This window comes from Monodelphis domestica, chromosome 6 (genome assembly GCF_027887165.1).
Source record: "Monodelphis domestica isolate mMonDom1 chromosome 6, mMonDom1.pri, whole genome shotgun sequence".
NCBI lineage: Eukaryota > Metazoa > Chordata > Mammalia > Didelphimorphia > Didelphidae > Monodelphis > Monodelphis domestica.
Window position 1 is genome coordinate 301,163,963 of NC_077232.1, and position 26,157 is coordinate 301,190,119.

Consider the following 26,157-nt stretch of genomic DNA (forward strand, 5'->3'; position numbering starts at 1 on the left):
ACAAATGGAATAGAAAGTTAACACTGACCTTCCCTTTCATATGTATTCTTTCTCAGACCCTACTTTCCTTTCTCCCTGATTTCCCTTTCACTAAAGAGATCACCAAAGATCAAAAGCAAGAATGTTAATCAAGCTTTATCTTAGATAGCTTTACATAGCTTTACTAATTACAGAGGGTAAACAAACTTTAAAAAGCCCAATAATCTTTAGAATAAATCCTCTAGGAATGAACTAGGTAGGAAAGGAAGAACTGGCAAAAATTATCATCTGTTATCAGGATTCTCAAAGGAATAGGCTCTCAGTCATTAGTACTCTCCAACCATGACTCAATTTGGCCTCAGACCATACCATTGCCCAGGAGGGGTAGGCAGCTGAAGCCTCTAATGTCTAGCTCCCAATTTCTTGTATCTTAAGCCAATCTTTATTTGATATTTCTTTCACACTCACCCCACACCAGAAATTAAACAATGACAGCACTGTTCTGAAGAACTCACTCCAAATCTTTATGCCTTTTTATAATCCATGATATACCTCCCACCATAACCTTTATCCTCTCACCTCAATGTGTTTCTTAGGGTGAGAAGAAAACTGATTTCTTTAAAACTCATGGTGTCTCTTCCTTCAGGGGATCATGGCAAGACAAAGAATTCCATTTTGTGCATCTTGTGCATATTATGCACATCTTATGCAATGTGAAATTTAAAAAAAGAATCAAACAAAAACAGAAGTACTTCTCCTTTCTACACTCATGTCCCTGTCTAGCCCTACTCATATGAAAATAAACATTTCATTTCTTTGTCTTTCATTACCATATGAAAGTATTTAACATTCTGTTGTTTGCCAATGTGTCTGTTATACCCTTTTCATCTCCTTCGATTTGAATTCTTCTCTTTTGTTAAATCTCCAGTTATTTGTTTTTCTGTTTAAGCTCAGATTTGTAGTTTATGTTCTTTCTGGGTTCTAGCCAATGTCCATGACCCTTCAAAGTATTATATTTTACTTTTTCCTTTGATTTCTTATAACCATAGGCCAATCCTGTGCAATTCTGTTTTTTTTTTTTGGGGGGGGGGGTTGTCCTTCTGTGAAGTAGGAGATTTTGCTCCCTCAGCCTAGCTGCTGGCTAAATTTCTTCTTTAATATTGCAGTTTGCTATATTTGGTCATTTGCTTATTAGGTGATTTGAATGTTGGGTTTCCTTTGGTGTTCTATATATTATATCTGAACATTGCCACCTCCTTCCCATGTTTCTAGGCTTTTTTCCCCCTGCTGGAACCAATAGGAATGAGCTAAGAAATTGACTGGTGAGTTGATCTTGATTTCATTTTTTTTTTGCAGGAATTATCTTGTTGCAAATTTTTTCATTTATATACTGGCGTTCACTGAATTGTCTGAGTTTTGGGACATTTAATTTCTTCTACTTTTAAAATATGGGGTGGGAATACTTCTAGAAAATGTCTCACTTTGCCATCATCCCAAGGTATTCCCCTCCATCTTTTCATTCAATTTTGGAAAGTTCTGGACTTGTGTGTCTTTACCTATAATTTCATCAGGGTAACTAAACTCCAGGGAAGAAATTCTCTCAGGACAAAGCAAATGGGCAGCTGGTATGCAATTTAGTCTTTTTTTTTTTTACAAAGCAACATTTTACTTTTATTGAAAAGCTCTAATTGTTATGATGTTTTCTCTTCAATCTACTTTTGCGACCAGAAACTTGTACTCATTCATGGTCTTCCTTCCTTTTGGGGTCAAGGAAACCCCAATTTAATCTCTCTCTCTCTCTTTTTTTTTTAAAGAAACTTTTATTTAGTCAATTTAGAACACTATTTCTTGGTTACAAAGATCATGTTCTTTCCCTCCCTTCCCTCTCCCCACCCCTTCCCATAGCCGATGTGCAATTCCACTGGATATTGTGTGTGTTCTTGATTAGAACCTATTTCTGTGTTGTTGATGTTTGCACTAGGATGTTCATTTAGAGTCTATATCCCCAATCATATCCCCTTTGACCCATGGAATCAAGCAGTTATTTTTCTTCTGTGTTTCTACTCCCCCAGTTTTTCCTCTGAATGTGGATAGTATTCTTTCTCATAAATCCTTCTGAGTTGTTCAGGATCATTGCATTGCCACTAATGGAGAAGTCCATTACATTCGATTGTACCACAGTGTATCAGTCTCTGTGTATAATGTTTTCCTGGTTCTGCTCCTTTCACTCTGCATCACTTCCTGGAGGTCGTTCCAGTTCACATGGAATTCCTCCAGTTCATTATTCCTTTTTAGCACAATAGTATTCCATCACCAACATATACTACAATTTATTCAAACATTCCCCATTTGAAGGGCATCCCCTCATTTTCCAATTTTTTTGCCACCACAAAGAGCACAGCTATGAATATTCTTGTACAGGTATTTTTCCTTATTATCCCTTTGGGGTATAAACCCATCTGTGCTATGACTGGATCAAAAGGCAGACAGTCTGTTAGCGCCTTTTGAGCATAGTTCCAATTGCCCTTCAGAATGGTTGGATCAATTCATAACTCCACCAGCAATGCATTAATGTCCCAACTTTGCCATATTCCCTCTAGCATTCATTACTTACCTTTGTTGTCATGTTAGCCAATCTTCTGGTTTTGAGGTGATACCTCAGAGTTGTTTTGATTTGCATCTCTCTGATTATAAGAGATTCAGAATTCTTTTTCATGTGCTAATTAATAGTTTTGATTTCTTTATCTGAACATTGCCTCTTCATGTCCCTTGCCCATTTATCAATTGGAAAATGGCTTCATTTATCAATTGGAAAATGGCTTGATTTTTTTGTACAATTGGTTTATCTTTTATAAATTTGAATAATTAGACCTTTGTCAGAGATTTTTGTTATGAAATCTTTTCCCCAATTAGTTGCTTCCCTTCTAATTTTGGTTATATTGGTTTTGTTTGTATAAAACCTTTTTAATTTAATGTAATCAAAATTATTGATTTTACATTCTTTGATTTTTTTAAAACTCTTGCTTGGTCTTAAAATCTTTCCTTTCCCAAAGATCTGAATTGTATACTATTCTAAGTTCACCTAATTTACTTATAGTTTCCTTCTTTATATTCAAGTCATTCACCCATTCTGAGTTTATCTTGATGTAGGGTGTGAGATAGTATGCATTTCAATCTTAACCATTTACCACAAGCTTATCTGCTTAGTTTTGACTCTGCTATCATTTTTATGTCACTTTCTCCCTGATTTCTTTCTCTCTCTCTCTCTCTCTCTCTCTCTCTCTCTCTCTCTCTCTTCTTTCTTTCTTTCTTTCTTTCTTTCTTTCTTTCTTTCTTTCTTTCTTTCTTTCTTTCTTTCTCTCTCTCTCTTCTTCTTTCTCTCTTTCTTTCTTTCTCTCTATCTCTCTTCTCTCTCTCTCTTTCTTTCTTTCTTTCTTTCTTTCTTTCTATCTTTCTTTCTTTTCTTTCTTCTTTCTTTCTTTCTTTCTTTTTTTCTTTCTTTCTTTCTTTCTTTCTTTCTTTCTTTCTTTCTTTCTTTCTTTCTTTCTTTCTTTCTTTCTTTCTTCTTTCTCTCTCTCTCTCTCTCTCTCTCTCTCTCTCTCTCTCTCTTTCTTTCTTTCTTTCTTTCTTTCTTTCTTTCTTTCTTTCTTTCTTTCTTTCTTTCTTTCTTTCTTTCTTTCTTTCTTTCTTTCTTTCTTTCTTTCTTTCTTCTTTCTTTCTCTCTTCCTCTTCTTCTTGCTACTTATCTCATACCTCAATAATTTTACATTCTTTTGGGGAGAAGAGTATGATAAACATCTACAGAAATAAGCACAAAGAGTTATGAATAAAATAGGACTAGGATAATTGAGTCTGTAGGGAGAATTTACCATTGGAGAGGTTATCGAAAGCTTCAAGAAGGAGGAAGCACCTGAGATGAGTCTTAAAGGAAGGCAGGAAAACATCTGAACCGTTGTGATGAGTACATTCCAGGAAAGGCAAAGAGCTTGTTTGATTTTTTGGAAGAAGAGATGACATACTCATTGTGTTTGAAGACTGCCCAATAGTCCTAGTTGACTCAAAATAGATTTCTTAAAATGGAGCAGCATGAATTGGGTGGGATTTGGATTTTGGACCTGTTTCTAAAGAAAGATCCAACTCCCTGTAACTACTTTTTCCCCCTGATCTATCATGTGAAGCATTATCATGCTAGTTCAATTTCTCTTTCAGGGTTATCAATTTTTAGTTATGAGTACTCTTTACTGAGATCAATCACAGTTAATCTTTGAATTAGGAGCTGGTCTTCATGTTACTATGTTCCAAAATCAATCTACTCCAACTATATGCCCAATTTTATAGGTTAGATGAACCTCTTTGAACTTATGCCCTTTTGAAATTAGTTGGGCTGGTCCTTGGACCAAGACCTGCAAAGTTGCTGTTATCCAGACATGACAAAAAAGGGCTCAGAAGTACCCCACTCTGAACAGGATAGAAATCCTATTTCTTTAATAAAGTTACCTGCATAGGTGTCATTCATCTCAACTAAATCCAGTCCAATCCAATCCATGAAGAATTTATTAAGCATCTGCTCTCTTTCAGACATCATGCCAAGAATGGAGAAAAGAGAAAAATCATCCCTGCCCTCAATTAGTTTACATTGGAGGTGAGAACATGTACAGGGATGAGTAAATGCCAAGTATAAAATATGTGAAAAGGAAATGCAGAGTCTATGTGTATGTTCATATGTGTGCACATGTGCATGCTTCTAATTAGAGGAATCAGGGAAGGCCACCTAAAGGAGGTGACACTTCAGAAATGAACTTCCCCTAGGAAGTTATGGATTAAATCAATTTTGAAACTCATTTCCTTTGGGAAGTTAGCGGGTTAATTGTTTCAAACTTAATGTACCCTCTGAGGAATGTTTTTTATTTGATAAATAGCCAACATAAAGCATTTGAACTCTGAAATTCCAGCCAGGAAACACACCAGAATGTGGCCTTAATTTTGAAAACATCTACTATCCTCTCCTGAGAAGCATAACAAGGGGGTTGGGTGTGTTCTGAGTTTTTGCTTTGAAGATTCACTTACATTTCCAAACCCTTCCCTTACCTCACTTTGTGTTTTTGGTGGGAAAGAAGCAGATCTTCCCCCAAATTCATTGTTGTTTCTTCCTCCTGGGCTAGAGGTCACTGATGCTGTAACTGCCTAATGTCAATGTCAAATCCTGCCAAGGATGTAAAAGAGCATGGTGTAATTGGCCATATGCTTCCACAGCACCTCATTAATTTATTTATCTTAGAAAAAGCAGGTACTCTGCAGGTAAATGGAGTTTGTCCAGAAAAGTCAAGAGTTGTTTATCTAGTCATCCCTGTAGGAATTCTTTGCTCATTTTGTCTGGAATCTGTTTTAATTAAGTCTATGGTTGAAGGAATTTCTTTTATTTCTAATTGGTGAATTCTGGCTGTTTTCACCATGAGCCCTCTCTTGACATTTACATTTCTTCAAGAGAGAAGAAAGGTGAGATTCTGAGTCACGTAGGTCCCCAACAACTGCATCATAGAAAGCAGACATTGGTGGAGAACATGAGAGGTAGACAGATGAGGTTTGGCGACTATGGTACTTTGATTCCTTTGTGAAACTATCCTCAAGACTGGGTGCTGGAGGAAAGGCAGTAAGATTCAAAACTGACTTTTATTATCATTTTCCAGGTCTTCAGAGATATTTTTATTAGTATGAGATGAGACATAGCTTTGAAAAAGCAGTCAAGGGAAAAGGCATGCTTACCAGAAAGAAGGTTGGTGTGATATTTAATTTCCTTAGCCTGGAGACACAGAGAAACTGAGGAAAATTCATTTTATTCCTTTATTCAGCAAAGTTTTTTTGGGGGGGGGAGGCTTTAGAAATTTCCCAAATTTTGCCTTTCTTTGGAAATAGTTTGCTAGGAATTGAAATGTACTCACAAGATCATTTCAAGTTAAGATGACACAGGGGAACAAAATTCTCTTAGTGGACAGTAAATAAAAGTTCAAATTTCCAATTCTAAGTTGATATAGTTTCTTTTGAGTTTATTGATATTTAATGCAATTGAATCTCTTTCTGGCAATGAATTTATGCAGTTATGGGTTTTCTTTGTAATGTAAAGATATCATTTTCAAGTGATTCCTGGGTCTCTCTATATATCAAGTCCTATTGTCTCTCTTAAATTTCAGGTCTTCATCAAAAAATTGCTTATTTGCCCCAATCAAGGGATACAAATAGGCAGTTTTTGAATGAAATCCAAACTATCAATCATATGAAAACATGCTCTAAATTCCTTCCTGATTAATGAAATGCAAATCAAAACAACTCTGAAGCACCACCTTACATCTAGCAGAGTGGCCAATATGACAATAAAGGAAAAATTAAAAAAATGTTGAAGGGGATATGGCAAAATTGGGATACTGCACTGCTGGTGGAGTTGTGAATTGATCCAATCATTTTAGAAGGCAATTTGGAATTATGCCCAAAGGGCTTTAAAAGAATGCATATCCTTTGATTCAGTAATGTCACTGCTAGGTTTGTAGCCAAAGAGATTTTTAAAAATTAGAATGTTCTATAAAAAATAATAAAATAAAATTAGAATGTTCTGTTTGTACAAAAAATATTTATAGCTGTGCTTTTCATGGTGGCAAAAAATTGGAAAATGAGGGGGTGTCCCTCAACTGGGGAATGGCTGAAAAATTGTGGTGTATGATGGTGATGGAATACTATTCTGCTCTTATCCTCAAATTATTGTAATCTTTAGGTTGATTATGCTTTCGTGATCCTTTGGGAACAACCCTTTTTCCCAGAGTATCAAATGGTGGAATGTAAAAATGGAGATTTGAACCTAGGACTCTAACCCCGGGAAGTCCTTGCTCCACTTCCCAGGATGCTTTGTAACCTCACTGAATTCTCACCTGGGCTGAGAGCAAATTATTATTTAAAGAGTCTCCACCTATGGCTGGGTTGCTTTCCTGTTTCCACTTGCAAGCAGAGGGGTCTTTCATGATGTAGGTGAGGTTGAATTGACCACTTGGCCCTCTTTCGCATGTGCTCTTCTTACTTGTATATTCTTAAGTTCTTAATCTTTAATAAACCTCTAAAAATATAATACTCCTTGCAGAGCAACTAATTTCCACCTTGCCTCAGTTTCCCCTAAATTTTAATCTTAACAGCTATAAGGAATTATGAGCTGCTTGATTTCTATAATCATGGAAAGACCTCCATGAACTGATGCAGAGTGAAATAAGCAGAACCAGAACACTATTCACAGTAACTGAAACATTATAAGATGATCAAATGTGATTGACTCTGCTTCTAAAAGCAGTGCAATTATCTAGGACACTGCTGAGGGACTTATGAGAAAAAATGCTATCCACATCTGGAGAAAGAACTGTTGAAGTAGAGATGCAGAAGAAAACATATTTATTATTTATTTATATGGGCATTTGATTTGTGGTTTTGGTTTTAAAAGATTACTCTATTAAAAAATGAATAATATGGAAATAAGATAATATATAATAAGAGTCATAATATATGTATAAACTAGTGAAATTGCTTGTCAACTCTGGAGGGGAAAGGGAAGTGGGGAGAGAGACAATAAGAATTATGTAACCATGGGAAAAATTTTAAATTACTTATTTGATATCTTGAGCTATATATCCTGCAGACATTTGAAGCTCACCATATCTAGCACAGAACTCTATTTCCCCCCCAAAACTTTCTCAATTTTCAGACTTCCCTATTACTATTGAGGACACCTTACTACCTCATTAGGTCTCTCCACTTCACATTTAATCTGCTGCCAAATCTCATTGGTTCTATCTTAACAGTACCCCTATTATGTGGTACTAGTCTCATCACCTTGTGCCTGGAGAATTGCAATACTCTTCTATTTAGTCTCATTGCTTAAGTCTTTCTCTATTCCCATCAATCCTCTACCCACTGTCAAAGTGACTTTTTAAGAGAAAGTCTGAGCATGTCACCTTGATCCCTAAGCTCATTCAATAAACTCCAGGAGTTTCCTATTACCTCCATCAAACATAAATTCTGTTATGGGCATGGAAGGATACCCTTGGGGTTCGGGAAGGATGCCTTTTGCAAGCATGCAATGACTCCAAAATTTAGCTTAAAAACAAAAGAGATTTATTAATTTAGAAAGTAATGTTGAAAGTGGCCAGGAGGATAGCAAGGTAGAACAGCAAGGTGGGGAGCAGTTCCTGGGAGGACAGCATGAAAGGAAAGGCTGTTCCTCCATGGGGACAGCATGCATGGAAAGGCTGTCCCCCAGACGACATCAGTTCTGGGGTTTATATATTCTTTAGATGCTATGTCCTGGTGTGGACACCCAGAATGTTAGTCCCTCAGGCACTTGGTGGGGTAGGGTGGTCAGCTGACTGGGATCTGCCTGGAGGCATAAAGATACATTTCTTTGTCCACCTTAAATCTAGAGGACAAAAGAGGGTAAACATCTCAGGACCCTAGGTGAGGTCATTGGGTGTTTCTAGGTTAAGAGTCACAAGGATGCAAGGGCAAAGGAGTTTTCCCTGATAATAGTTGGCCTGGGTTTCTGGGGGTACATGCCCATGTCAACCCAAGTCCTCAGTGAGTGACTGGGTCCTATGTATCTGGAAACCTGCTTGGAGATGTGAGGGATGTCCAGCGACTGCTTTCCCTGATGGGCAGACAGGTCACAAGGGGAGAGTCAGCCCTTAAGATAGAAGTGTAGAAACCAGGACTAGGGGGATAGAAAGAAGGAAAATTACTTCAACAACAATTGGCATTACACATTTGCAAATTCTGTTTGAAATTTAAAGATTGTATCACCTGGAACTCTTCCTAACTTTTGTTTTATTCTATTTTATTTTTCTGCCTTCCATGCACTCTATGATCTAACTATGTTGACCTCTTTACTATTTCTCACATAGATAGTTTCATCTCTAGTCTCTGACCTTTGTGTTAGCAATCTCTCAATTATTCTCTGTTCTTATTTCCATCTTTTAGTTTCCCTGGCTTCCTTTAAGACTAAGCTCAAATCCTATTTTCAGCAGGGGATCATTCTGAGTTCCTCTAATTGCTAATACTTTTTTTCTAGAAGGCTACCTTCCATTTATTCTATATCTTGTTTGGAGTAAAGTGTTATTGTCCCCTGAATAGAATATGAGTGCCCTGAGGAGAGAAAATCATTTTTTTAATACATTGGATCTTGCTATTTTGCCCAAACTCAATGTGCAGGGGCTATGTATTGTGGGTACAATCCTACCTATTGATTAACATGAGGGCTTTGACCTGCTTCCTTTTTATCCTGGGCCACTTCACAGCTCCTTAGGCTATCTGATGCCCCTTCATCATGGTCGCTTACCTTACAGAGTGTGGAAGAGGCATGAAGGAAGAGAGGATTTACAAGCCAAGCAAGCATGCAAAACAAAGTGAGGGACCTGATCTTCCAATCAAGGTGAGCATTCCAAATGGAATGTTCCCAGAAAAGTCAGTTGGAGCCTGGCCAGGAGATGAACTGAGAGACCAGGGTTTCAGACTAAGGAAGACTGGCTTTTTCCTGACCTAGACCTTTATGGTTTCTGACAGAGTCTGGACTTGAATTATTCAAGCAGAGATTACCTGGCTGGTTAAAAGAAGAAAAGAAGAAAAATACTTGTCCTCCAAACTCTCTGATTGTCTCTGAGTCACAGCTGTGACAAGACTGACATTTCCCATAATCCTCCTATCCCTCATTATAGATTAGGGAAACCCTCATCCCTCTCACCTCATCTCACCTCATTCCTCCATCCTGTTGTTCCCAATAAATTCCCTTACTTGAGAAAGGAAGATAAGAGTGTTTCCTCATAAACCTCAGAATCCACTGGGGGGGGGGGGGGTAGGGGTGAAGCCAAAGGGTGGTGGTGCAGGGAGGGATTGAGGGAGGAGGAGGATAGGAAAATATTGATCTAATAGCCATCAGTAGTGATCAATAGGCAACCCCAGAATATCCCCTCTAGTAGTTCTATCTAGTCACTCCAGAGTACCCTCTATAGTAGCATCTCTCTATCTCTCAGAAGTATCTCTATCTCCATTACAACAAGGCACTCACAAGTTTCCCTAGTATCTCTCTAGTCAAGCCAGAGTATCCCTTTACTGCAACTAGAAATAGTTCCACAGATTATCCCTTTTAATACAAGAGGCTGAATTTAGTATTGACATCCAATCAACATTGCCCACTCTAGCTCAGAATTCCTGAACTTGAGATCCACCAGCCTCAGCTTCCTGGGTACCTGGAATTACAAGATGGATGGTCTGTTTTTCAGTCTTCTGTTCTCTCAGGGCTTAGAACAAATGTCTACCACATAGGAAACATTTAATAAGTTTTTACTCTATGTTCAATTTGCCTTTTTTCTTTTTTTTTATAATTTTTTTTAATATTTTATTTGATCATTTCCAAGCATTATTCATTAAAGACATAGATCATTTTCTTTTACAGGACAAAAATCACAACATTTGATAGTCGGTGAAGGAGAACTGAAGTATTCTTTTCTTGAATACATAATAAATTTCCTCATTTCTCTTAGGAGGAGAGTTTCCTTTTAAATTTTATCTTTTCATATTTTTTTTTGCCAGATTATGATAGAAAATCATACGAACCCTGAAATGAAATTTTCTGACAAGAAAAAATGTGCTAGATATAATGAATAAATATATCAGCTAGTGTATATAGCAGTCTGCTCTAGTCTTCCTTTGCCTTTTTACTGAGAGGAAAGAGCTATATTTCATTAGCTAGTCTATGAAATAAATCATTGTTTCTTTTTCAGCTCCATTTATTTTTTATTTACATTGTTGTGGTTATTGTGTATCTCATTTTTATAGCTTTGTGCATTTTATCCTGCATCAGTTCCAGTTCATACCAGTCTTTCTATGATTCTTTGAATCCAAAGCTGTGCCAACAGAATATTAGCTCTAGGAGGTCCTGTTAATGTAGAAAGGCTTCATTCCAGTGTCATGGTCGGTCTATCTTCCTTTTCTTTCTTTTCTTTTTTTTTTTTAGGGATAAAACTAGTTAAGTTCACAGAGGCTTATCATTAGCTTGATTAATTTCCATTGTGACACTTAAGCACCATCTACTTAGTTGTAGATGGGTTATGATTCACATTGCTGAAAGGAATTCCCATTCTTGTAATATCTCAGATGCTTCCAGAGCTAAGGTATGCAGATTATGGGTGACTAATTTCATTTTGAGACAATATGGCATGGTGAATAGAAGGTTACCTTTAGAGTTGACAAGTTGTGTCTCTAAGATATACAAGTTGTGTTTGATTGGGCAAACAATTTAATTTCTCAGTGTTCCAAAGAACTAGCACACACTACTAAATACAGTTCAATTGCCAATTTGAAGTAGTGAAATCACATAGTTCCAAAACAAAACAGCATGAAAAGAAGTGATTTCATGGAAGCTACCTGGGATATATAAAAATAATCTATTTTTTGAGATGGGAAACTTTATTAAATAAACAATGGAATAGGAGCTTAGATTTTGAGCTGATGAGGCCATTGGGACCATCAAATCCAACACTCTTTCTTATTTTACATACAAAGAAGAATGAGGTACAGTAAGCCTTTCCCAGGATTACTCAATTTTAAATATTTGAGGCAGAATTGAACCCAAGTCTTCCTTCCAGATCTCAAAGTTGAAATGGAAATGAAAATAACTTTGCTCAGCAGTAAACTTATGCACACAAACTAGTAGCTGCTCACAAGAAAGCATTCCTAGAGGCATCTTCTGCTCTATCTTCCATGTGAAAAATCCCATTCAGTGGGAGAATTTGAAAGCCAAGATTGTCTTTGAAAACCTGATTCAAATGTCTGCATGTTTCTGTATCTGTGTGTTTTGGGAGAAGTTGTGAAGAATAGTTTCTAAATCATATTATATCCATTTGAATTGTATCCACATGATTAGGGATCAAACAGGGACCCCTTAAGAAGAGAAGTAGGCCAGTGCAGGTGTCAAAGCTAGATCAAAAGAAAATTGGTCATTTTAAAAACAACATAAATCAAAACAAAACAGAACACAAAACCCCAACCCCAGGACCAAATGTTCTTGTGTTTTGAGAACTCCAGGGCAAGGAACTTATTAAAGTGTGATCTTTGCTTCATTGTTCACTGAACAGAACAAAAACCCAATCCCTTAAATTTGTAAATTATGATCATGAGACCATCAGAGGAATTTGGAACAATATGACATTGGTAGGATGATTTCAGTAGAGATGTCTAGTCATGTTCTACTAAGTTTATATTTTTAATTAAAAAAAAAATCCCTATTTTTCATCTTAGAATCGATATTATGTGTTGGTTTCAAGGCAAAAGAGTGCTCAGGGCTAAGCAATGCGGGTTAAGTGACTTGCTCAGAGTCACACAGCTAGGAAGGACCTGAGGCCAGATTTAAACCTAGGATCTCCCATTTCTAGGCTTATCTCTCAATCTACAGATATACCCTGTTGCACCCTCCTGCCCCCAAATATCCCCCTATATTTTAAAGAAACATTATCCATATAGGAAAGAAATAGGTTCTTTCTTATTAGTTATTTATGCCTGGACATTTGTCTAAAAGGAAATGATTGGTTTCATTTTTGTTAGTACATTTTGTGGTCATATTAGTCACTTCCCATCCTATGGTGTCTTCCTATTAGAAAACAATAAATGTAAACCCTGATAGAGTTGTTCTGCCTGACTACATGTATAACTTTCTAATTTTTCTAGTTAAGAGAGAGAAAGACTGCTTGCCTTTATCTTAGTGACGTAGAACCAACATAGTCCACTGAAATAAATCTGAGTTTTGTTGTACCTTAGTGTTATATTTATTTACTTTGATGTTGTAATTTTATATATTCTCATGTATCCGCTTTCTTTGCTCATCTTCAGTTCATAGGAATCTTTCCATGTAGCTCTGAATTCTTTATATTCTTTATTGCTTCCAATGTATGAATGTGACAAGATATATTTATATATCATAATATGTACAGCAATTTCTCCAGTACATGGACACATAACTTTTATAATTAAAATTCTCTACTGATCACTTTAAAGATTAAAACAAAAAAAAATCCCAAAAAATAAAGATCAAAACATTTAGAACGTAAGGTTGTAACTTTATTGTGATGGATACAAAATAACCAATTTTTTTCTTTTCTTTTTACTTTGTTTTTTGTCTCTTTTCTTCCTTTCTTTTCCTTTCCCTTTCCCTCTTCCTTTTCCCCTCCTCCCTTCCCTCTCTTCTTCCATTTCCTTTCTTTGCCTTGTTTCATCTTGCCTTCCCTTGCCTGGTCTTTTCTTTCTTCCATTTTCTATCCCTTGTGTTGCTTTCCTTCAATTTTTTAGTAAAACAATATTCACAACTTGTCTTGCCTAGGTAAAGCAAGACAGTAGTATGAACAATCTATGGAGTTGCTCCATGGGAACTTATATTTAAACAAATACTGAATGAACAACAATCTGGATTGAGAATTGGACAGGTAGAACAGAACTAGGTGAATAATCTTTAGGCAATTGTGTAGTGCTTTTTAATAACCCCAAGCTTCAATTTGTAATAAATATCCATCTTTTCCATGTCAATATTCTATCAGCCACATGGAACTAGAAATCATGGAGTCTTGGCAATCTCTAAAGAATTAAATTTGAGAGTCACTGAAGACTAAATGGAGGGGCAGTTATGTGGCTCAGTGGATTGAGAGCTAGGCCCAGAGAAGGGAGGTCCTGGATTCATATTTGGCCTTAGATACTTCCTAACTTTGTGATCCTGGAAAAGTTGTTTAATTTCCATTGCCTAGCCCATACACTTCTTCTATTTTGGAACTAATACACAATATTGCTTATAAGACAGAAGTAAAGGTTAAAAAAAAGTCAATGGAGAATCTCTGGTGGTGCCTAATATGCTGTACCATATTATCAGTATATAATAGCATAGTATACACAGCATAATCAGAATAATAGTGGGATGGAAAAAAAAGTGGACTTGTCCTTTAACAATGGATACTCTAATCAATGAATGGCTTGTGGGCTCTATTGGTATCTACAAAATGGCAGAAAATCTAGAAGGTGTAAACTATCATAGATTTTCTGCAGTGTAGAGAGGCAGAGATGGAGTATGATTCTTATACCCTATGTTGTTAGGAATATCACATCAATGATGGTGAACCTTTTAGAGGGGTGGGTGATGTGAGAAATATCCTCAGGTACTATGGAGAGGGGGAGGGCATTAGCCTAGCTCTGAGTCCCTTTGACTATCTATCAATGAACTCTGGTGAGCTCTGTGCAGGGGCAATGGCATATGTGTCTACATAGAAGGCTCTGAGTGCCCCCTCTGGCATGCATGCCATAGGTTTACCACCTTGGACCTATATTATTAAGTTCAGAAGTCCATTGAAATAATAAACATGGGTTTGTCTGGCTTCATTTTGATAGCTAAGATTATTTTAAGCAATTATTTTGTCTGGATATACTTAAAGGAATCTCTCATGATTATTGTTAATTTGTTATGAAGAACTGGACCTCTCAATACAGAGGACTAGTGGAATGTTGAGATCAGCAATACAGTTTTTAGGGCTAGATAATGTGTGTTCTTGCCAAGTCTCCAACTGGTAATATCAATATTTGTATTAGTATGATAAAGTCATATGATGTTTTTCTGCTATAAAATAATGAAGAATTAAAAAAATAAAAATAAAAAGAGTATGCCTGGAATAATAGAGAATTCTGAAGTTCTATGGAATTTCCAGTGTCATTCAGAGGAAGCAGTCCCTGGGAAAGCATCCCCATTAAAAGATCTAATCCATCCAGCCTCTGATTGCAGGTCTCCAGAAGTGGTTAATTTACTCTTTTCCAAGGTAGCCTATTCCTCTTAGGGACTGTTCTAAAAATTAGGAAAATTTAGTTGTTGTATCTTATTATTTTTTTATTGTATCAAGCTAAATTTTATATCTATATACTTTTCCTGCTCTGGACTTACTGCATAAGTATTGTGGATGCTTTCCAATTCTTATTAGTGCTGGATTCCAGAATGTGTTTTTAATGGTTTCACTATCCTTTGAACTGGCTCAAACTCCTGGGGAGCTCTGTTGGCACCAACGATGTTGCCAGTGCCTGAACGGGGCAGGAGCCTAATGTCATATACCTCAGGCTTGGAAGCTGGTGGCTCTTACTCTTTGAGGTTTCTGGTGTGTCCTTAAAAGATCCACCCACATGCTTTGGAGACCAGATTCTATCTGTCTCCCTAGTCTGTCACATCTCATTTTCATTCCAATCTCAGCTACTTTGTGGGCATTTGAGAAGCATGAAATTGCCATGTACTCAAAGCCTTCTCTAGCAGTGTTATACTGGAAATGGTGAGAATGTCACCTTTGCCAGAATGATTCTCTGAAAAGAAAGACAAATAGTCAAAAGCAAGAACTGCATGGGTAGGCTCCATAGTCAATATCTGCATTATATCATCATTTCCTCCTCCCTTTTCTTGGCCACTATATTAGAATTAATATTTTGCCAATTGTTCATTCTGACAATTATTATCATCTTTATGAGTGACTTAATATTATAGATTGTCTAAAGAACAGAATGAGGCATATACAGAAATAGGGATTGAAGCCATATTTCAAGGACAAAAAGTAATTCTTGATGAGAAGACTTTTATATGTGCACATACATGAAGAGAGAGACTGCTTTATTGATTTCTGAAATGTTATGTTTCATATCTACATAATATTTATCTCAAACTTCTGACAAAGATCACAATAAATGAAACATACACGCACACATTCGCACATTCACAGATGTGTACACACATGGAAAATACATGTAAAATATATATTATATGGATAAATAGATATAGTATACAATATATAACATATTAGATATGTTATATATATTGAATATATGTTATATGGCAAGCCCCACATAAATATATGTATATGCACACATGTAAACACACACACTATATCTATACACATATACATGCACATGCATACAGATGAAATTTACGTAAAGTTGTGACATTCAGTGGTTTGCTAAAAGCAAATGGAGATGACTCAGATTAGCTAAGCAACTTAAGTTAAGTAAGTTGTGTAAAAGTTCTCGGAACAATGGTATTCTTTTCCCCTAACTCTAAGGTTTCATTTATGCATCCAATCAGATCTTGGAGTCAATAGCAATCCTTTTTCCTTACAGTTTGGGGAAGGATGTAGTTTATTAGATCTAACACTCCCCAGCGCTATAGTGCAGGCCCACATATGTGTTACATTTAGAAAAGAAATGCTCAGCTTTGGTGAAGTTATATTGAAGGAAATGTGAATGTCAACTCATTTTCATTTTTCTCTTTTGCATGTGATCAGTTGGCACAAGGAGCTTTTGTTAGTTTAGGAGAGGGGACAGGGGTGTGGGAAGGACCATGAAGAAGTGAGAAGGATGGAGAAAAGGGGAGGGGAAGTCAAGTGCTGGGTAATTAATTTGCAAACTGGTCCAGAGTAATTAGTCACAGGAGACCAATCTCAGGGTGTCTGGCAGAACTCGACATTCTATTTCATTGTAACCAAAATATTTCACATGTATTCATAATACACTTTTTGTTGGGGTTTACTTTCCAGTTTTATAGATTATTCTTTCTTTAAACCCTGTAGTGGGTCAGAATTAATGGGAGTGATTCCTTTCATTAACCATCTCTCAATATGTATTTTACTCTAAAAGACATGTCACTATTTTATTTTCATTTTTAAATGTTGTAGGACAACAGTAAGCCATGCTTTTCATTAGTTTAAACTCTTTCAGAGAATCGTGAAGTTATATAAAACTTAGTTTTAGAAGTTCTAATATTTAAACTCTACCTACAATCTGCAAAGATCAAATAAAATAATGCATATTAAATGCTTTAAACCCATAAAACAAAATTTTTGGTGTTCCCAAAGTCTTAATTCTCTTTTAAGCTAGTGAAGTGGCAATACGATTTCTGGGATGCCCTCTATAAATTTCAGCTATAATTGTTATTATTGTAAATATCATTTATATAGCACTTTTACAGTATGCCTTATAGATTATTTTCATTTTACTCTCACAACACCATTAGGGATAAGGGCTATTATTATCCCTAATTTACAGATGAGGAAACTGAGGCAGGTAGAGATGAAATGACTTGCTCTGAGTCATATAGCTAATAAGTGTCTGATTCAAGATTTGAATTCAGGTTTTCTTGATTCCACATTCAGCATTCTATTTATCCAGTTTCACCTAGCTGCTGTTCATACTGCTGCTGACATCAATGATGGTGATGAAATCTTAAAGCAAAATGAACTTAAATGATTTTTATGCCAGCATTTGGAATAACACTTGCTTTAATCCATACTTATGATTTCATTGATGTGGGAAGATTTCTAAGGGCTTGCCAGTGTAACTTGAAATCGAAGAGAGTAGCCAGGGGCATGGAGAGGTATCATGGTGCCTTGCCCAGAGAATCATAACCAGAATGTATGAAAATTGTGACTCAAAACTAGGTTTTCCAGTCTCCATCCTCCATACTCCTTCTTGGAGAAAACATGAGCTGCACAGTGCGTGTGTGAGTGACTGCTGCTATAAACTGGGAAGAAGGGACGAGTTTTTCTGTAAAAGCTTTCTCAGAGTTAGCTTTGGGAACATGGTTCAATGAGATAGCCTTGCTCTCTACCCATGGAAAGTGTTCTCTTTGAGGACGGGGACTGTTTTATTTTTGTCTCTGAATCCCTGGCACAAGGCACATAGTAAAAAGCTAAATAAAGGCTTATTGAATGGATTGATTCTTCAATGTTAATGCTGCTTCTCTGACTGGTTTATAGTATTGAGTGGGAACCCATTTGAAATATTCAATAGTTGATAAACAATATAATAATAGACTGAATGGACAAGCTAGAAGAGAGTGAGTTGGAAACTACAGTACTTTAAAAAATGATTATCTTACTTTTATTGATGACTTTTGTTTGGATATCATGTTCTTTCAGAATGCTGACTACCCAGCAAGTCATCCACTGTGCCTTGCTTTCCCTTCCTATCAGAGATTAACAAACATGTTTTAAATTCCTGCAATATCTAATACACTACACTAGGTTCTTAGAAAAAATACCCTCAAAGATATTTACATTCTATTTAGGAAATAATATTTATACATGTAAGTAAAAATTTAAAACCCTGCAAGGTAAAATAAGATAAGTATAATATAATGAGGGTTTTTTTGGGGGGGAAGTTATGAGGGGGGAGCAGCATAGCACCTGGACCAAACCTGAAAAACCATCGCTTTCTGGATATCTCTGTGTCATTCCATCACACCTGATGTTCATCCTATGCCCCTCCAACTCTAGCTCTAGGCGGACCATAATTTGGACTTTAGAACTAAGGCTGATCAGTAATTTCAGGGATGAGATGACTCTCTTCAACTGTGAAGATGACAACTCCTCTGACATTCTGATTGGTCCCCCTATTTCCCTTCCTTCACTCTCTAACCCAATCTATACATATTTGGCCAAAAGCAAAGGGCTCATCAAATGCTGGATTCCATGCCCTGGCTTCATATCATGGCAGTCTTAAAAAGAAGGGGCATGTACATGTACGTGTGTGTGTGTGTGTGTGTGTGTGTGTGTGTGTGTGCATTCATGTGACTTTATGTTGTTCCTGCTGCTCTCTTTAAATTATAGAAACTTCACTTGACAGTTCAATTCACTCCCAAAAGACTAAGGTTTCTTGACTGAAATATAAAGGGAATTTCTGTCAAACAGATGTTTGACTGCAAAGAGAGCTGGGGAAGAAGGGGCCCTGGGAACTCAAGTTAATAGGAATTCTGGTGGTTGAAAAAAATTAATATTTTATCCTATGTCTTCATTTTCTTTGTGAAAAAAATCTTGGTTATTTCCAACTTAAAAAGAGATTGTGTATAAAAAATAGCTAGAACCACAGTAAGGATGCACATAAAAATTCACTAAGTAGAATGAAAAGTAAGAGGGAATCAGGAAAAAGAATGCCTCATTAGTAAAGTATGAGTATATACATTTAAGGGGGTTTTGTGAAAAGGAAAATTTTTTATTGTTCAGAAAGGCTGGACCTTGGAAGTGTATTAAGGTGTTGCCAAAAATCCTAAGTCCTTTAAACAGCTGACTCTGTTCCCCCCTTCCACCCCATTTGTCTCTACCTCCCCAACTTGCATCATAAGCCTACATTCATTATTTGGTATTTTTAACAAATCTGCTTGTCCAACTAGTAATGTTCTTTTTATTTGTTTGTTTAAAGAGTTTGCGAATACAACTCATATTGTATCATCTATTTGGCAGAGACTTGTTCAATTGCTATGAAAGAGCTTATATTTCACCAAGTTGGTTCTTCCTTCTGCTCAGTATGGAAATCTATCTTGAAGATCATTTATTGGGAGCCAACAATAGAATAGGCAACTTCCATATCAGCTCCAGACAGCCCTGAGATTTTTTCATGGTCCAGCTTAGAATCAAGCAAGTTTAGTTTCCTCCTTTTTGTAATAATGGATAGGTCTTGATGGCATCTGCATAGTTCTCCCCACCCTAATAGAAAACTTGAGAATCAAGAACAATGGGTGATTGCTACAATGATGATGTGAGAGGAATGAGGTTGCCATTTTTCCCCCATCTTGGTATGACTTTTTTTTATTTTTTTATTTTTTAAAATATATTTTATTTGATCATTTCCAAGCATTATTCGTTAAAGACATAGATCATTTTCTTTTCCTCCCCCCCACCCCCCATAGCCGACGCGTAAGTCCACTGGGCATTAGATGTTTTCTTGATTTGAACCCATTGCTTTGTTGATAGTATTTGCATTAGAGTGTTCATTTAGAGTCTATCCTCTGTCATGTCCCCTCAACCTCTGTATTCAGGCAGTTGCTTTTTCTCGGTGTTTCCACTCCCATAGTTTATCCTTTGCTTATGAATGGTGTTTTTTTTCTCCCGGATCCCTGCAAGTTGTTCAGGGACATTACACCGCCACTAATGGAGAAGTCCATTATGTTCGATTATTTGGTATGACTTTTAAAAGTTTTTGTGAAGCATCAATAGACTTGAACCCCTTCTATTTCCTTGGCTTTCTACCCTCTAAACTGAGAAATTTCGTCTCTAAGGTGTTTTTTTCCCCCAAAATCCATTTCATTGTAACCTATCAATATATTCTAAATTGAAAAGGTTTTAGGATTTTCTGTTTTTTATACAGCTCAAAGTCAAAGTTCTAATTCAAATACAAATAGAGAACACAAAGAAGAAAGACACTGCAAATACTTGGCCTTAAAAGCAGACATTGTAATATCATGGATGTTACATGACAAATAAAGTTGGCCAAAGGGTTCAATGTGTTAGGGCTTCTTCAAGATTCAGAGAAGATATTTCCTTCTGTATTTGGGATCATAACCCCATAACTTCATATGGGGGCTTGTTCCAGGGTCTCATGAAGGAAACAGAGTATGACCAACAGAGGGAGGGGACCCCTGTCCCCAGGGCAACTCTGGTTGAAGGGATCCAGAACATGCCACATCTCGGTGGAGGATAGCAGGGTCTGGTGAGTAGCCTCGGGGGGTGTTGAATGAATATGCAGAGAATGTTGTATGAGAGTGTATGAGAGTGTTGTATGAGAGTGTGGTAAGATCTCCTGAGTCATCGACATATGGCTAAGTGGCTGACCACTGGTCACCGGCCTGGGGCTTATCCAGGACAGCCTATTGCTAAGTTGTACTCATCAAGGAAGAACTGCCCACCTATTTCTGAGTGTGGACCGGGAAAGTATGCAGTTCCTATTTCCCACGAGGGGATAGGTCAGAAATCCTGGGAAGAGTGTGGATGGAGACTGTGACACCTCTCTTGGCTACCTTCGCCTAAGGATCCCTGACTCTCTCTCCCTTGGATGGGCCGTGGGAAGGATCGGTTGGACTTGACTCCCTTAAGCAGGGTATTCTGGCCAGTTGATTTTAGTGGAGTTAGGGGTGGTTAGAGGCCCCCCAGTATTTGTGGGGTTAGAGGCCCCACTGTAGGGGTTAGAGACCCTTGCCTGGGGTTAGTTCCTGGTTCTGGGTGGTTAGAGGCCCCCAGTTGGAATTCAGGGTGGTTAGAGGCCCCCTGGTTGGAACTTAGGGTGGTTAGAGGCCCCTGTTGGAAGTAGGAAACCCAGTGGATGCACTGGAGGAAGGTGTGGCCCTGGGGGAAGCCTGGCCACACCACTTTGTTTTTGGGACCACTCACCCCTACTCACCCCTAGTTCTTTGGGGTGAGTGGAGGAGCACATCCAGCCCAACGTTGATATTTGTTGTGTCCATCTTGACTGTCCAGTCCATCACATATTGCCCTGTCTGTTTTTGTGTTGGGAAAAACTGGCTCTAAATAGCTTGAAAAGAAAAATCCCAATTTCTTTTAATGTTGAATGACAATGGTACACCTTCCCCTAAGATTGTAATGCCATCCTCTACTTGGGTAGTGGCTGTGCAGGACTTCTCCCATTTTAGTCTGAGAAGCCTCAGGTGTGGAGTGGCTACCAATCCTGAGGTCTGAGCCAGATAGGGACTAGCCAACCCAATTAAGACAAAGGGAAAAGCTTCCTCACAGGCCCCTCCTGTTGGGAAGAGATCAAATCTAAGCAGCTGTGAAAATTCAATTGGGTTTTTTGTTTGTTTGTTTGTTTGTTTTCTTTCATGTTAAATAGCTGGGGGGAAAATGAGGAAATTGACTTTTTGATACCCTAAATTCTAACACCAGGTGGTAATTCACCTGTTTTGGGGTAAACAGGGATAGATAAGAAGTCCTGATAAATCTCATTTCCCTGTATGCTAGCCAGAAGGAAGTTATGCTTAAATCTCTCTATTAGTGTTTTTATTGGTATTTCATTTCGAAATTGTGATCATGTGTATAAGTGGGTTTAGAAAATAACATCCTAATTTTAAATTTGTCGGACAGTGAAATTTAAATCTGTATAGAAAAGCCAGGGATAAGTTTTGTAAAACAGGTTTTTTTTTATCAGTAGACTACTTCAATCCTTATCTATCTTTCTATCATATGTGGTTTAAAGGGAAAAGTGGGTTTAAGTGTTTAAACTTACCAAAAATGGGTTTTTGTTTAAAATTATTAAATGGTTTTCATCTCAATGGTTTTCATCCCAGTGTATTAAAGTTGGACTAACTTTATTATTACATTTAACTTCCTGGTCTCAAAAATAGATAATAAGCCTGCTTGTCAAAAATCTTGCTTTAAGGTTTACAGTCCTTAAACCTTAAAAGGCTTCAAATCTCTATATTTAAAATAGATCCTGTAATACTAAATGCTTTATGAAATGTTTTGAAATATGTTATGTGAGTTGCTGCTAATACTAAATGCTTTATGAAATTTTTTGAAATATGTTATGTGAGTTGCTGCTAAAAATGTGTATTTCGAGTATTGTTTTGATGTAAACAAAAGCTCATTGTAAACCTGACTGCACCATAGATTTTGTTCAATACTCAGTCGTTACCTCAGTTTACCAATTTGTACTATGAACTGGAATTTATAATTGATGAACCCTATGTTAAAGATACAATGTTTCAATGATGTAATTCTTTAAATCAGAATTCTTTTGGGTTACTGATCAGCAATTGAAGTGATACCAATGGAATGTTTGTTTGACTTATGATGATAAAAGCAGGTCAGAGAAGGTGGAGAAGGCATGCTGGTTTTTGATTCAGAAGAAAGAGGGACTTTGCTCTAAAGTCCATAAAGCTTGAGTATGAAGGAAGAATGGAAGCTGTGTTCAGCTTTTTTTTTTTTAATTTAATTAAAAAAATTTTTAAACCCTTACCTTCCATCTTGGAGTCAATACTGTGTATTGATTTCAAGGCAGAAGAGTGGTAATGACTAGGCAATGGGGGTCAAGTGACTTGCCCAGGGTCACACAGCTGGGAAGTGTCTGAGGCCAGATTTGAACCCAGGAACTCCCATCTCTAGGCCTGACTCTCAATCCACTGAGCTACCCAGCTGCCCCCTGTTCAGCTTTTTAAGCAGAAGGTTTGGAAGGGAGAGAGAGAGAGACAGAGAGGCAAAGAGAGAGAGAGAGAGAGAGAGAGAGAGAGAGAGAGAGAGAGAGAGAGAGAGAGAGAGAAGGTAATAGAAAACAGAGAGATATTCTGCTCTCATAATTGGATCTTTAACTTAGGATTAATATATAGAATTGATGTATGTGGTTTTGGAAAATCACAAATGATTCTGGAATTTTTCTGAAATCCTTAGAGAGATTCCTAACTGATCTTGTCTTAGTTCCTTCAGATGATCTAAGGCCAGGATTTGATCTAGCCCTGATTTGTATTTACTGTAGAGCTAATGAATTCAACATTCCTGTTCAGGTTTTGTGACTAAATTGTGATAAATTAATTATTGCCAACATATATAAGAATAACTGCTATAATGTAGACTCATAGGCTTTAAGAAATCCTTAGACAAGGCAAATGATCAGAAAAGCTTGTTTGAGGTATATGGAAATTCTTATTTGCTTATAAGCAGAATTTCTCTCAGCTGAAATAGGTGAGACTTGTCTTTTAAGGTAAAAGAAGGTTTCTGGGTCTAATGATGACAAAGTACACAAAGGACAGAGAAAGTTCTGGGATGGTTACAGAGGCATATTCTGGGCTCATTTGGTAATAGACTTTTTCTGACCAATTAGGCTGTTAATCCTTGAGTGATACAATGATGGCATGAGCCAGTGATAGCTTTGGCCTGTTCGTGAAGCCCTCCCTTGGGACATGAGGAAATGTTTTCCCTGTCTGCCTCCTCTTTTGTGACAAATTCCCATAATCATCACATAATGCAAATTGTAAAATTAAAGTTTCCATTTCCTCAAACAACCTATTAGGTTAATAATTGAAAATTCTTAAATTGTTAGGGAATATACTTTGGAAATTAGGTGAAATTTATTCATAGATGACTTGTATTTGTAGCCTTAATGTACCACAGTTGAAGTTTGGATCTTGAGCTTGGAAATATAGCTCAAAGCTTTCTTGAATTTCCCCCAGGATCTGGAGTAAAGGAATTCATCTATAAAATATTGTTAATGAAGTGTTTATAGATGTTTATAGTTAATGTATACTTTGCAAAAGGATATTCTTTCAACTCAGGAATCTGATTTCCTAAAGGGATCTATTCCTGTCAGAAGATTTCTGAAGATGGAGTCTGTTGGCTAAGGTATCCAAATGCAAATGTGTAATGCCAATTACTATTGTACTAGTTTTCTCTGTTTCTATCTGGTGTTCTAGTTTTTGCCCCAGTCCTGGTTTCTACACTTCTGTCTTAGGGGCTGACTCACCCCCTTGTGACCTGTCTGCCAATCAGGGGACAGATCTCCAAGCAGGTCCCCACCTACCTAGGACCCAGGCACTCACTGAGGACATGCCCCTAAAGACCCTGTGTCTTCAGCCTTTCCCTCCCTGTTCAAGTTTTGCCTACTCCCCTGTGGGATATGTATTTGTATGCATTTGCACCCTTGTCACTTCCCCAGTTGCTTCTAGGGTAGAAGCACTCATGTGAGTCACCCAGATGCCCCTGTAACCTCAGCAACTATTCCAGCCTGAAGCCCTGGACATTGCCTACAGTCAATACCCCTCTCCTGACAATTGGCAGAGCCAGCGCTATACCCATTCTCAGCTCTGAAGAAGCTACAGAAGACTGAGACCATTGTTCATTTCCCCTAGATATTTGGAGAGAGGGAAGATGACATGGGCACTATACCCCCAGAAACTCAGGCAGACTATTATCAGGGAAATTCCTTTGCTCCCTTACATCCTTGTGATGCTGATCATACAGGGCTAGTTAAGGAATCTATTCCATGCATTACTACTGTCCAGCTAATGGTTCTTTGCCAGCATTATCAAACCCTGACTCCTACTGAATCCTCTTATGATGATATGGTCCCACGAGGAAGGTTCCTCATGTACAGCAGAAGAAGTAGGGAATGAAGAACCAGTCCAGGAACCTATTTTTTCCCTGCCTCCCCTGCCCCTAGATCCCCTTCAGTCAAGTTAATGAAGAACCAGTTACCATACCTTGAAAAGTGCTGATAACACCCCTGACCCCAGGGGTTCCTGTCCCTCCCCCTCCTGACATATGCCAGGAAGTGATAACACCTCAGCCCTAGGAGTTCCTGTTCACTCACCCACCCCAGGAATTCCTCTGCACTCCCACTACCACAAAAGTATATAAAAAGCCTGCAAACCTGAGACTTGGGACCAGAAATTTTAGTGCTGTGCCCCAAATTGCAGTTTGGTTAATAAAATCCCTCTTGTGTATTACATTGTTGGCTACCATTTCATATTTGGAATCATAACCAGGCACTTCAGAACCAAAGGCCAGTTGATTGACACACTCTTGCCAAGAAGAGGAGTTTTGTTTTGATTATTGTTGCCAGAGGCAAAAGTTAAAAGTAAGGAAATTATGGGTGGGAGAAAGTATTATACATGCTCTTGTATGGCTTCAAGATGGTCAGGGACCAGCAGCTATGGTAGGTCTGGGTTGGTCTAGTTCTCCCTCATTTTACTCTTATCATTTAGCAGCTCTGGGTTAGCACTGAGTATATACAGCACAAAGAAGGTCAGGAAGCAGTGAATTTGGAATGTACCAAAGGTATGAAAAAAAATCTCTGACCCTCCTTATTATTACTAGAAATAAAGGAACCCATAGAATATTGACAATTGCCAACCTATGTACCTCCTTTCCTATCTATCTATCTATCCTTTATTTATGGGATAATTTGCATATATATTAGTTTGATGAGTCTATTAGTTGGGAACAGGAAGGTTTTTGGAAATAATGGTACACAGTGGACTATGTTTAGCATTTTATAATGCATGAAAAAGATGTAGAAAATATAAGGTCTCTTTGAACTTATTCTTTATTAAATATTAAAAACAAAGCAAAAAGAAAACATTTGATTCAGTAAAGCAATGCATTGTCTTTAATGCTCCCTTGCAAAAATATTCCCCCATTCATTTATCAAAATCATTCAAGATTCCTTAAAAGTTCTAAGAGAATTAACCTTATTGATAAAAATCTGGTCATCAACTTGAAATGAGGAATAAAACAGGGAGACATATACTAACTAAAAGTGTTCTTCATTGGGTTAGACAAAATCCAAGAAAGAGAAGGATTTCATCTATGGATGACAAGATCC

General features: G+C 37.4%; 1 long non-coding RNA gene across 3 annotated transcripts in view; it reads left to right on the forward strand.

Moving 5' to 3' along the window:
- LOC130455140 (uncharacterized) overlaps window positions 1–26,157 on the forward strand; it is a 201,170-nt gene that overhangs the window by 79,966 nt on the left and 95,047 nt on the right. The window contains exons 2-3 of one of the 3 annotated variants that reach the window (XR_008913068.1): window positions 1,252–1,301; window positions 4,558–4,621. The exons of 1 other annotated variant lie outside the window; for it this stretch is intronic. This is a non-coding gene — a long non-coding RNA (uncharacterized LOC130455140). Of the gene's footprint in view, window positions 1–1,251; window positions 1,302–4,557; window positions 4,678–26,157 lie in introns of those variants that run through there. One more of the 3 variants, XR_008913066.1, reaches the window with a different exon arrangement.